Here is a 17,087-nt window from a genome sequence, read left to right on the forward strand (position 1 = left end):
CCACAATATATAAAGAACTCAAGAAACTAGACATCAAAGTACTGAACAGTCCAATTAAAAAATGGGCTAAAGAGCTAAACAGAGAATTCACAAAACAAGAACTACAAATGGCTGAAAGACATTTAAAGAAATGCTCAACATCCTTAATCATCAGAGAAATGCAAATCAAAACGACTCTGAGATACCACCTTACACCTGTTAGAATGGCTAAGATCAAAAACACCAATGACAACAAATGTTGGAGAGGATGTGGAGCAAAGGGAACACTCCTCCACTGTTGGTGGGAATGTAAACTTGTACAACCACTGTGGAAATCAGTATGGCGGTTTCTCAGAAAATTAGGAATCAAACTACCTCAAGACCCAGCCATCCCACTCTTGGGCATATACCCAAGGAATGCTGATTCATACCATAAAGATACATGCTCAGCTATGTTCATAGCAGCACTATTTGTAATAGCCAGAACCTGGAAACAACCTAGATGCCCATCAATGGAAGAATGGATGAAAAAAAATGTGGTACATATACACAATGGAATACTACTCAGCAGAGAAAAACAACGAAAGCATGAAATTTGCAGGCAAATGGATGGAACTAGAAAAAAATCATCCTGAGTGAGATAACCCAAACCCAGAAAGACAGTCATGGTATGTACTCACTCATAGGTGGATTCTAGATATAAAATAAAGAACAATCAGACACCACCCATAGAACCATAGAGGCTATATATATAGCATGGAGGTCCCTAGGACGATTGTGGCTTATAATAAATTTCAGTTTTACTCAATTATTGAAAAAAAATAGCCAAATGAATGGAAACACATGAACTATGAACCAAAGGCTGAGGGGCCCCCAGCTGGATCAGGCCCTCTGAATAGGTGAGAAGTTGATTGGCTTGATCAGTTTTGGAGGCAACTAGGCAGTGGGACCAAGTCCTGTGCTCATTGCATGAGTTGGCTGTTTGAAACCTGGAGCTTATGCAGGGACACTTGGCTCAGTCTGGGAGGAAGGGACTGGACCTGCCTGGACTGAGTCTACCAGGTTGATCACAGTCCTCGGGGGAGGACTTGTCCTGGAGGAGGTGGGAATGGGGGGTAGGCTGGGGGTAAGGGGAGGGGGTGGGAGGGGGGAGAATAGGGGAACCCATGGCTGATATGTAGAACTGAATGGTATTGTAATATATATGTGTATATATATATATAAAGAAACACCCTCTGTCCCAATTCACCTTACTGAATTCCTGACATATAAAATTTCATCTTATGGTCATCAGAATGGTCATGACCAAACAAACAAGAGATAAGTGCATATATATAAGCGAGGAAAGGCAAATTCTTATTCCCTGCCAGTAGAAATGTAAATGGTTATAAGAAGTGTGGAGGTTTCTCAGACCCCTGGAAATATGTATATCAATGATATAGACATAAGCCACAGTCTTAGTTAGGATTACTATGCTGTTATGAAACACCGTGATCAAAAGCATCTTGGGGAGGAAACTATATCTTATTTCAGAGATACTTGCTCACTAATGTTCATTTCTGCTGTTTTCACAATAGCCAGTAAATGGGCACAGCCTAGAAGTCGAAAAGCTGAATAATGGTAATGAAAATTTAACACATTTATTGAAATGCATATTTTCATCTATTAGGAAAAATGAGATTTTAGTGAAGTGGATACAGCTAGAAACAATCATTCTGAATGAAGTAACAGACACAGAAAAGACAAACATTGCATTTTTCTTTCATTTCAGGGTATTAGTGTTGAAATATTGAGTTCTGAATTACTAAATACCTGTATTTACCTTAGACAAATCCCACTCTTTGTAGTACATAGTTAGTTTAAATTTATCTTTCAAAAAATTTAAATTTTAAATGCAAAAGTAAAAATTAAATTTGATTTGCCAATGGTTTGAAAGCCTCTTCATGTATATGTATACCTATCTTTGTCTCTACATTCAGTGTCTTTATTTTTTGTATTTGAGTAATACTGACTTCACAAGTTGAATATAAATTATCCCCTTAAACGTCTACAAGAAATTTCAGAAAATTAGTACAATTTTCCCACAAATTCTGAAAGAAATGCATTTAGTTCTTTGTAGAATCTAATTATCAGTTCAATTTATTTTAATTGACATCAGTCAATTAATATTTCTTGTATCTTTCTCTTTATTAGAAAAGCTCAATTTAAAAACAACAAGTATTAAAATCTGCTTGTCGTGATGCAAATATTTGGAAAACAATGCCCACTTCTAAAGAGCAGGGAGAGATGCAAGACATACAGATTCCTAATGTAGCAAAACAGCAGCGGGGAAAAAAAGACAAAGCAACGGATGGTCACAGACATGCAATGGATTCACCTTCATGGCTATTTCACCCTCACAGTTGCACAAGCTGTAAACTACCTGTTTTGGACTCTGTTTAAATATTTTTAATTTCATCTCTATGATTGAGAATTTTACACTAATAAAAAATGTCAATTACATAGTTCACCAACAACTCCACCCACATTCCCATTCAACATCTTATTCACCCTATGTTATATCTTTTAATCTTTTTATAATGTCTCATCTGTGTTGCCCATGTGTGAAATCATAATTGTAATGTTTTTCAGTTAGAGATTTTTAGCTTTGGTGTATGCATCTTTTGTAAAACAATTATTTTAATATAATTTTAAAATAATGTCTGTAGATAATTTGATATTTTTCTGGGGAACAGAATTATACTGTTTTCTTTTCATAATAGATATATAAAATATTGTATTTATTTGTTACATTTAAAAGTATTTATTTATTAGGGATTATGTTATAATTATATCCTTCTCCCTTCCTTTTCACCCTCTGAACCCTCCCAGTGTCCAGTGTATTGTTCTCTTTCAATTACATCCCCTCTTTTATTTTAATCATTGTTACACACAAACACACATGCACACACACACAAACACACTTTCCTAAACCTCTTTCTGTATAATGTTACACACACACACACACACACACACACACACACACACACACACACACATATAAATGTGTATATATATACATATTTTATATGTGTGTGTGTGTGTGTGTATAACATTATATTATATACATATATGGCTAAATCTTTTGTATTGTATATAAGTTGGTGTTCTCTTCTCTGGAAAATACTATATATTTTATTCATTCTCATCATTCTTTAGGTGCCTACAGTTCTTTCTCTAGAGTTGAGGCCTTATGAGCTCTTATCAGTACACATGAGCAGTCTATTGGCATCCTCTTTGTTCAGCTTATGTTTAGGAAAACATGTTGATGACATGTCAGGGGTGTAGTTTCTGACATTTGTAGGAGACACATTCTTACAGAAAACTCCCTGTCCCATTGGTTCTTCCAATTTTCTCTTCCTCTTGTACAAAAGGATCTTTAGGTAGAGAATTTATCTAGATATATCAGGTGGGAGTAGGCTCCACAACTCTGCATTTTGATAGGTTCAAAGTATGTATTATTTCTTTTTAGTTTTAACAGTTGACATGTACACTTCAGTGCCACTAAGTACATCGATCTATGTTATTGACTTCCAAGACATATTAGTTATTATTAGAGTGTATTAATATTGTTCAGTGAAATGCTACATATAATCCATGGATATATAATGCATTGGCATGTGAGGTTTATTTCTTACGTGTGCTTGGAGATTTTATTCAAAAAAAGTATTATGATGTTGCCTAGTTCAGTCCCATGCAGTTTCCCACTGAATGTGGGTGACAGGTATGTGGCTTGATCTGCTTGTGGGGCCCCTGGCAGTGGGACCAGGATTTATCTCAGATGCATGAACTGGCTTTTTTGAGCTGATTCTCTATGGTGGGATACCTTGTTGAGCCTTGATACAGGGAGGAGGAGCTAGGCCAGACTTTGTTGACTACACAAAAAAGGCCTTATCCTCTCTGAGGAGTGTGGATGAGGGTGGGATGGAGAGAGTGGAGGTAGAGGAACAGGGGCTGGTATGTAAAATGTAAAAAATAATTAAATAAAATAGTGCTGTAATATGGACTTTAAACATAGGGGTTAGTTGAATCTTGTGCTTAAGGAAAGAAAATGACTTACATACATATGGATTTGAGCACTGAAGGGAAAGTCACCTAATGTGTAAATTTTAGCAATTAAACTTTCAGAATATTAACTTATTATTCATAGATACACATTAGCTTCTTTTCCTCACAATTCTTAGACACACCATTTTCAAATTATTTTCATGTTAGAACAAACAATGATCTGAGTCTTACCGTGATGTCATCATATCCATGCACCTTTGTGCTTAATCACTGGTGGCTCTTGCTCTTTGCTCTCCCATATGATCCTGTCACATCAACTGCTTCTCCCTCTCCATCTTTCTGCTTTTATATAAGATGCAATTCATTATCACAGGCTTATTCTTTTTTTTGAAATTTTTGACCTAGAGTTTTTCATATAATATACTTTGATCATATTCTATCCCCTTCCCCAACTCTCCCCACTCCTCTTCCCACTCAACTTCATGATCTCTCTCTCTCAAAAAGAAAATGAAAAAATAAATGGAAATCAAAACAGACAAACTAAAAAAGCAAAGAAAATCAAATAAGAAAAATTAACAAAACAAAATGTATACAAAAACAAAAGAAAGTAAATAAACACATGAACAAACAAGAAATAGCCTCGTTTTGTGTTGGCCAACTACTCTTGGACTATTCTTAGGCATGGGGTCTGCCCTGGCATTTAGCTGAGATATAAGACTCCATTGGAGAAAAATGATTTTCCCTTTCCCGATATCTATCATTTCAAATAGCTTCTTGGTTAGGTATGGGACATTGTGTCCAAATTCCATTTTCAGTGTCAGGATTTTTGTCTTCTTTAAAACTGTACACTTATGCTTATTAATTATTGTGTTATTTATTTTGTGTATAATGAGGAATGAGATGGCTCATGAGGATAGTAACTTACTGCTAAGCCCAATGACCAATTTTGACTCATGGAATCAGTTCTTGAAAAACACACGAACATACAAAAAATGTGGTTAAAATATTTTATTTCAGTTACATTATTTGTTTTCTGTGCCTGTTTTTGTAATACATTCTTCTCTTCGATGTGCATCACAATTTCTCCACATGTTTTGTAAGGTTTTTGTATTTTGAGTAGTATAAGTACTGCATTGCTAAAGGTTGGGTCCTGAAAGTTTTGAAAAATGTTTCAGATCGCATCAAAGTTAATTTTGGCATTTTTGTACTTTTTCATATTCGTTTTTGAGTTTCACAAAGTATATCCTGAACAACTCTCATTCCATGTAACAGCATCCCTGCAACTAAATACTAAAATCCAATATTCCCCGCCCTTGAAGAATGCCTATAGTGTTCAGCCTTATTTATATTCTGTTGCTTTCTGATATCCACTGCTCCAACCAGGTACAATCTCCTGTATCTGTTTTCACCACATTCAAAATTGTATTTTCTTAAACCTATACAACATTGGAGTGCTCATTGATGTTAGGCTATAGAAGGCACAAATGACTGCAAAGTTTAATTAATTTCAGCCATTCCTTCAATCTTTTCCATCTGTATTATAGTGTTCTCTCTCTCTCTCTCTCTCTCTCTCTCTGTCTGATTGTGTGTATGTTCAGACTCACAAATGTTAAAATTCTACCATACTTTTTCAGTTTACTGACAACCTGGTCAATGTTCTTTTTTGTAAAGAGACACAATGGCCATAGCAACTCTTACAAAGGGAAATATTTAACTGGGGCAGTCTTAAAGTTAAGAGGTTTAATCCATTGTCCTCACAGCAGAAAGAATGACATCATGCAAGCAAACATGATGCTGAAGAAGGAACCTAAAGGTCTACATTTGGATCAGCAGGCAGCAGGGAAACAGAGACACTGGGCCTGGCTTGAGCATTTGGAACCACAAAGCCCACCCTGAGTGACTCACTTCCTCCACCAAGTCCACACCTACCCCAACAAAAACATAGTGCCACTAATAATGTCACTCCTTAATGACCAAACTGTTGTGGATATCACTCTGTATACTGTGAATGTATTGCTCTGATTTGTTGATAAATAAAATGCTGATTGGCCAGCAGCCAGGCAGGAAGTATAGGTGGGGTAAACAGACAAAAAAAAATTACACAGAGGTGTCTCCAAGCTGTGCACTATGTTGCATGGTGGATATAATTTTTACTAGTAAAAATAATAATAATAATAATAATAATAATAATAATAATAATAAATAAATAAAGGTTCTGGGCTACACATCGACCCACTGCCTCCCAGAGTCCAGCTGTGAGCATGGTTCCTCCAAAGTTGGTAGTAAACATAGTTCTGCCATGTTGAAAAGCTGAATTGGGCTGAGACAGCAGCCAAGGCTTCTGCTTCAGTACTAGCCACTACAGTTTAAAGCAATAGTTACACAATAAGACAAATTCAGATGGAACAAGACTTTAAAAGGTTTACAGTGTATACAAAAATGTACATTGGCTTGGAAGAGAGAAAAAAAGGAATATAGACAGTTATATAAAAAATAGTTTAAAAAAATAAATTCTTTAAAGAGACAGTAATGGTAATATAAAAAATAAGCCACATAAAGATGGATATTACACATAGACTCTGGATTGTGTAGTCTTTGATATTTTTAACTGCAGAAAGACATTTGATTGTAAAGACTGCTCAGTTAAACCAATATGTATATTTTAAAGGTATCTTGACTTCAAAATTTGGATCTAAGGATATGTTGCTTTGGAAAGGAGGCTCTGCTTTTGTTTCCACAGGAAGCAAAAGGCTATGGATTTGTTCCAGGTTAAGATGGATCAGGTTTGACCAGCCAAGATCCCCTAAAAGGTCTCCAATGGTATCATGGCCCAGATGATTCAACATCCAGAATGGTTTAAAGGCAACTGGCTCAGACAATGCAGCCTCACAGACTAGTTGTGAGGACTTGACCATAATTCTTAATTTTTTCAGGATCCCCATGAGAATACAGCACCCTTTATCAGCAGGAAGTAACCTAAAAAAATATGCCCATATTCCCCAAAATTGGATTATGGGTGTTTGTCTTTTGTTTGTTTGTTTGTTTGTTTGTTTGTTTTTGGTTTTTCGAGACAGGGTTTCTCTGTGTAGCTTTGCACTTTTCCTGGAACTCACTTGGTAGCCCAGGCTGGCCTCAAACTCACAGAGATCCGCCTGGCTCTGCCTCCTGAGTGCTGGGATTAAAGGCATGTGCCACCATCGCCCAGTGGGTGTTTGTCTTTGTTTAGGATGTTGGTTACAAATTGTTATTGATCATGGTCAATATCTTTCTAAAAGAAGAAAGGGGGATATGATATGGAAATATAGGATACAGGTATTATAGGATAAGAGGACGTATTGTTGAAACTACTTTTAAAGAGCAACTTGTTTAAATGTTTTACATTGGTATAGATTTTAGTTTATTGATATACATTTAAAGTTAATTTTGTTATACTATATATATATATATATATTTCTATTCTTATTTAAGGTATTCTGTTTATGTAACTCATTTAAATTTTAATGTATCATTAAGAAATACAAATTAGTACTTAATCATCTATAACAGTCAAACTTTTGGTTATGTTAGTTCAGTTTTCTAGGTATACATAGATATATTTCAGATAGATAGGTAATTTTCAAACACTTCAAAGACCTACCAAATCTGGCATTTAAAATGTTTTAAAAACTTAGACTTTCTGGACAATGAGACATTTCTGCTCCTGGCAGCACTAATTTACTCCAGAGAGAAGATGGGCATCAAAGGCACTCCATGTGGAGTTTATCTTCTTTTGGCAAAAATAGCCTTTTGGGCAAGAAACTGTTCTTGCCTGGACTGCTTGACAAAGTGTTGTATAAAGTGAACATGCAGGACCCATAGGAAGGTGACCACTGAACTATTCAAGGCAAGATGGTCTTTCAAGTTCCTACTTTGCAGAAGAAACTGCCAGACATCCTACAGGACACAGAAAGAAGCGACTGGGAAACTCTAGGCCTGTGGGTTAAGGATAGATGCCCCAACATTGCAGAAGAACTTTAGGTGACTGTCTAGGTAGACAGCTATCTGTACATTCTAGATTTTTGGAAGTTGATTACAATGTTCTTCCTGTTTTCTTAGGTAATATTATATTCTTCTGGGGTCTTTGATCTAGTTGAAGACTAGATAGTTATAATATTCCTTGTTTATGACAAAAGATAAATTGGATATGAAACTTTTAGACTCATAAATATAGGACAAATGGAATATTTTCTTTGAATTGCCAAATATAAATAGACTGGATATTGTAATTGTAATTCTTGCTTGATAACTGTTTTGTTATATGTAATTTTGATATGTTGAGTTGAAACCTTCCTTTCTGAAAAATAAAAAAAAAGAAAGGGTGAAGTACTGTAGATATCACTCTGCATGCTGTGAAAGTGTTGCTCTGATTGATTGATAAATAAAATGCTGATTGTCTCTGGAACATGTGGTGACATACAGATTCATGAAAATGGGATGAGTTTAAGTGTAAGAGCTAGTCAATAGTCAGCCTGAGTTAATGGTCAAGCAGTTTTAATTAACATAAGCCTATGTGTTTACTTTGGTCTGAGCACCTGTGGGACCGTGGGCCACTGGGCAGGAACACAGAAAAACTTTCAGCTACATCAAACATTCAAATATTTCAACCTATGGGAGCCATTTACTATTCAAACCACCACACCAATGCTTTACAATAAATTGTTTGACCTTTCCAAATGTGGACTGAAAAATCTTTCAAGGAAAAATCCAGAGGGATCATCAGGATCAGAATGGGAATTTGATCATCTGTTTCCTTTTATTCTGATATTATAACTTAGCATTTTCTGTTACTTAATATCCAAAAGCATCTGTACATTTTATATAGTGTATAGTTATTTAATATTGATTACTTAATGAAAGATCATGTAATAGTTTTAAAAGAAATATTTTTTATATAGAATGGATCCTTCCTTGAAAAAATCACTCTTCTGCTTCCTATAACATCAAAATCTTTTTAATTAAGAATTTTTTAAATTCATTTTGCATACAAACCACAGATCCCCCTCTCTTCCCTCTTCCCACTTCCCAGCCTTCCCTCACAAACCATCCCTCTGATATAAAAAGGTAAGGCCTCCCATGGGGAATCCTGATCCTACTGCAGATCTAGCTACACAACTGTCTCATTTATGCAGAGGGCCTATTCCATTCCCATGGAGGCTCCACAGCTGTTAGTATAAAGTTCATGAGTTCCCACTTGGTTTGATTGCCTCTGTAGGTATCCCCATCATGATCTTTATGCCCCTTGCTCATAGAATCCCCTTTCTCTCTCTCAACTGGAATTCTGGAGCTCAGCCTTCTGCTTGGCTGTGGATCTCTGCATCTGCTTCCATCAGTTACTGGATAAAGACTTTATGAGGACAGAGTATTCACTGATCTGATTTGATTACTGAGATAAGCCTGTTCATGTACCCTCTCCACTATTGTGAGCAGTCTAAGGAATTGCTCAACATCCTTAGTCATCAGAGAAACGCAAATCAAAATGATTCTGAGATACAATCTTATACCTATCAGAATGGCTAAGATAAAAATCACTGTTAACAGCTTATGTTGGAAAGGATGTGGAGCAAAGGGAACACTCCTCCACTGTTGGTGGGAGTACAGACTTGTACAGACGCTTTGGAAATCAGTATGGCAGTTTCTCAGAAAATTGGGAATCAATCTACCTCAAGACCCAGCTATACCACTCTTGGGTGTGTACTCAAGGAATGCTCAATTATACCTCTTACTCAACTATTTTGATAGCAGCATTATTTGTAATAGCCAGAATCTGGAAACAACATAGATGCCCCTTAATCAAAGGATGGATAAAGAAATTGTGGTACATGTATACAATGGAGTACTATTCAGCAGTAAAAAAAAAATAACATTATGAAATTTGCAGGCAAATAGATGGAACTAGAAAATATCATCCTGAGTGAGGTAACCCAAACTCAGAAGGACAAACACGGTATGTACTCACTCATAAGTGGATACCATATATAAAGCAAAGGATAACCAGACTACAACCCAGAGCTCCAGAGAAATTAATTAACAAGGAAGATCCAAAGAGGGATGCATGGATCACCCTGGGAAAGGGAAATAGATGAGATCTCCATGAGTGAACCAGGGGGTGAGGGGTGGGCAATGTAGGGTAGGGGATAGGGGATGAGAACATGAAGGAATGGGATGGTCTAGCTGAAACAGGGATGGAGTGGGAAAGCAATGAGAGAGATACCATGATGGAGGGAGAGCTCATGGGGATAGAGAGAAACCCAGTGCTAAGGAAGTTGCCAGGAATCCCAAGGATGACCCCAGCTTGGACTACTAGAAATAGTGGAGAGGGTGCCTGAACTGAACTGGCTTGCCCCAGTGATCAGACCAGTGAATGCCCTAACTGTCATCACAGAGCTTTTCTCCAATGACTGATGGAGGAATGGAGGAAGATGTGAGATCCACAGCCAAACACCAGGCAGAGCTCCAGGAGTCCAGTCAGAGAGAGAGAGAGAGAGAGAGAGAGAGAGAGAGAGAGAGAGAGAGAGAGGAGGGATTCTATGAATAAGTACATCAGGATCATGATAGGGAAACCTGTAGAGATGACCAAACCAAACTAGTGGGAACTTATGAAGGTTGGGTCAGTGGCTGTGGATCCTGCATTAGCCTGGACTAGGCCCTCTGCATGATGAGACAAGCTTGATCTGCTCGAGGGCACCCATGACGGTAGAATCAGAATCCATCCCTGGTGCATGAGGGGGCTTTTTGTAGTCTACTACCTATGATGGGTCACCTCATGTAGCCTTGAGGCAAGGGGAAGGGCTTGGACTTGCCTTTACTGAATGTGCCTCCCCATGGGAGGCTTTGACTTCTTGTGGGGGGAGTGAGGTATGAATTTGGGGGTATTCGGGGGGGCAGGAGGAGGAAAGAGGGGTATCTTTAATTGTGTAAAATGAATGCACAAATTTTCTTAGTAAAATTATTTAAAAAGAAATTAATGTGAAATATATTGACAGCTCTGATGCTATTATCTGTTTTCAAGATGTCATGAGTGATACCAAATATACTCTTAATCACAAATTTTATTTTTGAAAGCAAACATGTATGGTATATGTGTATGTGTGTGTGTGTGTGTGTGTGTGTGTGTGTGTGTGTGTGTGTGTCTGGTATTTATCTAATCATATTTGGTATGGACAATTTTATCTGCCTTTCATTAACCATAACTTCATAAATTATATCAATTGTAATCATTTGAAGTTTTGAATTAAAAAGTTACTCAAGAATAGATGAAACCACCTCCAATTCATATTACAGTGTTGTAATTTATTGGAAATAATATCAAAAATGATGTTTTTCTCATTCAATAGCAGGAGAATTAACAAGTTGATCTAGTATTATGTTCTCTTTTAGACATAAATATTACTTTAAGTGTATGGATATTTTAATGAGTACATTGACAAAAGAAGCCTATATACACAGTGTTCCTGGTCCTATTAACAGCTTTATACCCTAGAGTACATTGAACTTGAAGACTACTTTGAAGGAGAAATACAGGAAGGAATTTGGCACAAGTATTAAAAATTTTATCTGCCTTCCATTAACCATAAGTTCATAAATTATATCAATTGTAATCATTTGAAGTTTTGAATTAAAAAGTTACTCATTTAAGAATAGATGAAACCACCTCCAATTCATATTACAGTGTTGTAATATTTTGTTCACCATCACTCCAGCTTTCTTGATTTAAAGCAGTATTTTTCCCTGCTTATAAGGAATTTGGCACCAGTCATCCCTTGGTATGTGCTATGAATGTAGATGTCCTGAAATTTTGGGTAAAAAAAAAAATAGAGTGCTCTTCACAATCAATAATTGCTACCTCAGAAATCTGACTTCAGGTTTGACACTGACCAATTTAACGCATTTCCCATCACTCAATATTGTGGAAATTGTTGAGATTTCAAATAATTTGCATTAGTAATACAAATGTGATTTTGCTGTAAAGTGACATTTTTACCCTTTAGTGGAAGAACAAACATGTTATCAGACAGAAGTTTTTAGGCACAGAGATATTATCAGAAAGCATTCCTGGAACACTAATGAGTGTCTATAGAGAGAAGTATTTTAGCCACAGTGTATTTATTGCAACAGTCCTCAAGACCTTTTCAATTAGGTGTTTTAAAGTGATATGCTAAAATGTTTCCTGTGACGTTTGGTTTATCCCCATCTTGAGCAATAATCTAATCAACACAGGAAAATCATGGCTGTAGATAACAACACCTGCTGACCAGCTTAGTCTGTCTGCAACTAATGAGAGTTATTTGGAATCTGCCTGACATCCTGCCAATTTCACTTCAAACATACTGTTAAATTATTAGGAGAGGGGACTGAAGCACAACTAATCATGACAGGCTGCCAGACCCCATCACTGTGACTTCAACAATTGTCCTTTATGGGACTGTTTATAGTTCCAAGGTACAAAAAAAAACTGAATCTTCTGGATACAAGCCACAGAAGATTTTTTTTAACTTTGGAAATGATATATTTAATTTCTACCTGAAATAAAATTTGTGAAAATGACATGAGAGATAATTTCAAGGAAAAAATTATTTTACCTCACATACTTATTTATCAACCTGGAATATTTTGATATTTTCCCAATGAATTAAAAAAAAAACATTGCTTTGGAGATTTTGAGAAGGTTTAGCAGATATATATGCTTGATACCAAGCATGAGGTCCTGAGTTCTGATTCTCAGCAATCAGTTAAATATTCGAGTGTGGCATGATGTAAGAGGCAAGGGAAGGGATGGAGATTTATTCATCCCTGATTTTCATTGGATAATCAATGTATCTGAATTGATGAGCTCCAAGTTCTATGAGAGATTCTTTCTCAAAATATTAGGTAGAAAACTGATTAATCAAGAAACGTTTTTTAACCTCTGGCCTCCAGAATAATGCATATTCTTGCATGTGCACATAAAGCACACAAACTTACAATACCACCCGCACACAAATTTAGTTTTTCCCAGAGGTAAGACAATACTGGTTGCTGTCTTACTGTTCATTGATTACCAGTGTTACATGTACAATAAAAGATAATAGACAGATAAAGATTTGTAAATATATTTGTTCCAACAGAAAAAGTAATTCATAGATAATTCATAGATTGGAGAAATGAAACTTATCATTAGCATATAAAGATATCATAGGAATGGCGGAAAACCTACAAAACTCTTCTAGAATCCCAAAAATACATGTATATAAATTTATCAGTATATCAGATAAAAATGAACACTGAATTAATGAAATAGAACACAACATAAATTAAAAGAATATGCATAGAACTAAAAGGCAAAACTGGAAAATCAATAAAAATAAAGCTAATATTTTAGAGAGATTAAAAATATAGATTCCTGTTTATAAAATAGGGAAAATGGGCAATTCATATAGACAGTAAACACAACAATCTATATGCAGGAAAGATTTAAAAATATTCTTACACACATTATAAGAAAAATGTTAAAGACGAAAAACAAGGAGGAAAGATGAAAACCTTGAGAGGAAACAGGCACACTATTTTGAATAGAGGGACAATAAGATGACTGATATTTGAACAGAAAAGAAAATAGACAGCAATATAGTAAGTTCAAATTGTCAAAAAATAGTCCTGCCATCCCATTGCCTCTAGAATTGTATACATTAAGACTATAATCTTGAAATAGAGAAACAATAAAAAAGAAAAAAAGAAAAGTATATTCAGATAAACTAAGTAAATTTTTTGCTAACAGTCCTGCTGTAAAAGACAGAAAATAATGTCAAATGGTAGGACAGGTAAGTATCTGGAACAATGAAATTAAATTTATGGAAACAAAATTACTATACTCAGCGAGATGATAAGAGAATATATGGCATTACAATTTTTGTTATTTGAATAGAGAAAAGAATGATGGAAGTCTCTATCTGTATTAAAAATTGAAAACAAAATATAAGGTAAATGTAATAAAATTTCTTTATTTTGTTCACTGTCACTCCAGCTTTCTTGATTTAAAGCAGTATTTTTCCCTGCTTATAAATTCTTTTCTTAATCCAAATGTTATTAATTAGAAATTAGAAAATATTTTGAGTTTGCCCACTTCATTTCTTTGGTGATCCTATTTCCTCTTAGCTATTAAAAAACGTGTGTGTGTATGTGTGTGTGTATGTGTGTGTGTGTGTGTGTGTGTGTGTGTGTGTGTGTGTGTGTATGTGTGTTCCTGTGTGTTAGAGAGGGTAGGTACAGAAACTAGAAGGAGTCAAATTCTCTGGAGCAAGACTTATAGGTAGTTGTAAGCCTCCCAACATGGGTTCTGGAAACTGTGTTCTTTAGTCAAAGAGCTGTATCTAGCCACAAAAAAATGCATTTTAATTTCATAGCATATTTTTTCCTTTATTTGCTTATGACTATGTGCCAGTGTTCATGCATGCATCTGAGGAGGACAGAAGAGGATTTTAGAGCAGACAGGTGGATCTGGAGTCACAGGAGGTTATGAGCTGCCTGTTACGTGTGCTTGAAAATGAACTCAGATGTTTGGCAAGAGTAGTAGTAAGTGGCCTTAAACACTGAGCCATTCCCAAACCCCTTAATTTTATATTTACTTGGTCATCTCAAGGAATTTTTTCTTTTTCTCACTACTCTTTTGATAGTGCTAACTACATATCATTTAAGAATGGTCAAGTACTAGATTTTATAAACTGAGAAATGTTATACAAAGAATTATGCTAGATAGGAGGTGGTGGCACATGCCTTTAATTCCAGCACTCACTTAGGAGGCAGAGGCAGAGCCAGATAAATCTATGAATTTAAGTCCAGCCTGGTCTACAAAATGAGTTCCCAGACAGTCAAGACTACACAGAGAAAACCTGTCTCAAAAACAAAAACAAAAACATTAATATTATGCATCCATATATACTTATTATTCACATATAAGCTCTTAAGTATCAAAATAGTTAACAAATAAAACAAGAAGTCTTCTATCATGCACTGTCAGCATAACAGATTCCTAGTTTCAGCAGGGAGGTAGCTAAGCTGATGAACTGCTAGCCTGGTAAACATGAGACCTAATTTTGAATCTCAGAATCCCATGCAAAAAAAAAAAAAAAAAGGCAAGAGTGAGATATACTTTCAGTTCCAGAAATGGGGAAATGGGATGGGGTCTCAGGTGGATCCCTGGGATAGCTAATTTAAATTCTAGTTCACTAAGTGACCCTATCTCAAAAATGGAAGGTGCCCAAGGTGTGATATTCAAAATTGCTCACTGAACTATGTGCACACATGCATTTGCTCTCTCTCTCTCTCTCTCTCTCTCTCTCTCTCTCTCTCTCTCTCTCTCTCTCTCTCCCACACACACACACACACACACACACACATGCATAAATGTACACACAAAGTGACTATACCAAAGCAATCTAGGTTGGACTTAAGAACATGATTCAAAGGGAATCACATATTTCTGTTTGTGAATAACTCAGATAGCTTACATTCAATGTTTTCTTAATGTACTTGTAATTACAACTTGTCATGAGAAAAATTAAAAATGGTTTAGGTAGGTAGGTTTAGGTAGATTAGCTTAAATAAGGGCCATGTATGGCGATATTTTATTTGCACTGAAATGTGATTTTATTTGTATGTTAATAAATAAAGTTGCCTGGGGGTCAGAGCTAATAGCAAACCATAGCAAAGCTGAGCGTTGGTGGCACACACCTTTAATTCTAGCTCTTGGAAGGCAGAGCTAGGCAAATCTCTGTTCAAGGATACAGCCAGCATGGAGACACATGCCTTTAATCTCAATACCAACCATAGAAGACCTGGAGGTCTGTACAGATAGGCAGTGACGAGGAGGTCATGTGGTTGGGTTTACAACCAATGAGAAGGCAGAACAGAAAGTCTATATAAAGACAAACACACAGGAAGTAGGTCTCTTGGCTGAAGAGGGTAGCTGCAACAATGAACGGTAAGGCTCTTAGCTCAGACCTCTTGGGCTTTCATCTTTGCATTGGTTCTGTGCTTCTTATTCAATAAGACGGTTACTTCTACAACCCTGTAAATCCTACTTGACTGAGGAGTCATCAGAAAATAGAATCTAGACAGCAAACTAAGAACTATTTTAATGTACATAATGCCTCACTGAGTCCTCGTAGCCAGAACCTATGAGACATTTAGACAAACTGTCTTTTTTTTTTATTTTACAACACCATTCAGTTCAACATAATAGCCACAGATTCCCCTGTTCTCCCCCTCTTGCCCCCCTCCTCCTCCCCCCAGCCCACCCCCATTCCCGCCTCCTCCAGATCAAGGTCTCTCCCAAGGACCAGGATCGACCTGGTAGACTCAGTCCAGGCAGGTCCAGTCCCCCGCTCCCAGACCGAGCCAAGCGTCCCTGCATAAGTCCCAGGATTCAAACAGCCAACTCATGCAACAAGCCCAGGACCCGGCATCAACACATAGCTGCATCCCAAACAGATCAAGCCAAATGACTGTCTCACCCATTCAGAGGGCCTGATCCAGTTGGGGGCCCCTCAGCCTTTGGTTCATAGATCCTGTGCTTCCATTCATTTGGTTATTTGTCCCTGTGCTTTATCCAACCTTGGCTTCAACAATTCTCGCTCATATAAACCCTCTTCTTTCTCACTAATTAGACTCCCAGTGCTCCACCAGGGGCCCAGCCGTGGATGTCTGCATCCAGATTCCTCAGTCCTTGGATGGGTTTTATGGCACCAGGAAAGGCGCAAAGCTACGCAGAGAAACGCTGTCTCGAAAGAAAAAAAAAAAAAAAAAAAAAACAAAAAAACAAATAGAAAAAAAAATTGTGAAAATTTACTACCTGGAAAACGGGACTCCAAAAAAGACACGGAGAAATGGATGAGATCTACATGAACAGCCTGGTCATGAGTGGGAACAATGAAGGGCGACTGTCGAGGGAAAGAGAGTGGGAGATCCTAGCTGGATCAAGAAAAGAGAGGGAGAACAAGGAATAGGAGACCATGGTAAATGAAGACCACATGAGAAGGGGAGGAAGC

The sequence above is a fragment of the Peromyscus leucopus genome, chromosome 4, assembly GCF_004664715.2.
Source record: "Peromyscus leucopus breed LL Stock chromosome 4, UCI_PerLeu_2.1, whole genome shotgun sequence".
Lineage (NCBI taxonomy): Eukaryota > Metazoa > Chordata > Mammalia > Rodentia > Cricetidae > Peromyscus > Peromyscus leucopus.